This window comes from Trichechus manatus, unplaced genomic scaffold (assembly GCF_000243295.1).
Source record: "Trichechus manatus latirostris isolate Lorelei unplaced genomic scaffold, TriManLat1.0 scaffold00082, whole genome shotgun sequence".
Classification (NCBI taxonomy): domain Eukaryota; kingdom Metazoa; phylum Chordata; class Mammalia; order Sirenia; family Trichechidae; genus Trichechus; species Trichechus manatus.
In genome coordinates this window covers 11840672-11841925 of record NW_004444018.1, presented here as the reverse complement: position 1 = coordinate 11841925, position 1254 = coordinate 11840672, and positions in this window count along the sequence as shown.

Below are 1254 nucleotides of genomic sequence, written 5' to 3'. Positions count from 1 at the left end.
AACGCATCAACACTATCCTTACTCAACCTTGGGTTCCCTATCACCAGCTTCCTTGTCCCCTTCTGCCTTCTGGCCCTTGTCCCTGGACTGCTGTACCTCATTAGTCTAAAAGGGTTAGTTTTACGAATGGAACAGAATATTTAAAATTAGAATTGTTTAGGAATATTTTGACGTTTTCAACAGAAAGATTTAACTCCTGCTTTCAGGCAGTATTTTTCTATTATAACTATCCAAATAATACTACAAAATATAAAGCTGTTCCATAGTTATAAGCTAAATATCAGTTTGTCATAAAAATCATAGATATAATTCAGCGTTGATATTAAAATTCCTGAATTTTCAATGACTTCTTTATCCTAGTAAGAGAAACAGTATTTTAAAGTCTTCAACGTTAAGAACATATACCGTTCTGAAGAAGTCTAACTCAAAATTTATAAACTTGGGAAACTTAACAAGAGCGCTTCCTTTTTCCCCCGAAGTATAAGCAGATTTATCTTAAACTCCTTTGGCTCACTGCTTCATGTAGAGCTGCTGATAGGCTTGTCCACTGCAGTTGGCTGCTGCAGAGAGCTAAATGTTACTGCTGTGAAAATGTGCTCTTAAAAAATGACCTGTAAGTAAAGGTAGTATGCTCCTTTGCTGAATAACAGTGTGTCGCTAGGTTAATAGAGGGTTTACAGTGAACATCCACTGTTTTTCTTAGGTTTCCACAGAGTTGTGCTGCTTCCAGCTCCCGTTGTGAACCCCCCTACAGTGTTTCTTCTGTGGTGTCACAGCTCCCACAAGGAAGCACAGCTTTGATGAGAACTAAGCCTTGAAAGGCTCAAGTAAAGCATCTCTTTATATGATGCGAGCTTCAGTGTTTTTTGTCTATCTTGTCTTTTTTGGAAAAAAAATTAAATCTTGAAAGCTGTATCATATAAAATATGCAGTTTTGAAAGTCATTTACCTGAGCCGTTTTTTCCAAAGGCTTTCCTTGAGGTCACACTGTGATACAATAAATGTGCAATAGGGGTCTTTTGTTTTCAATTGTGGTAAATATACATGTAACAAATCATTTGCCATTTCAACATTCTTCACATGTACAATTCAGTGACATTGATTATGTTTATAATGTTGGGCAGCCATCACCATTAACTGTTTCCAAATGCTACAGGATAATTCCTGCTATGTATGTTGCTGTTGTTAAGTGCTGTCGAGTCGGTTCTGACTCACAGCCACTCTGTGTACAACAGAATGAAACTGCCCAGTCTC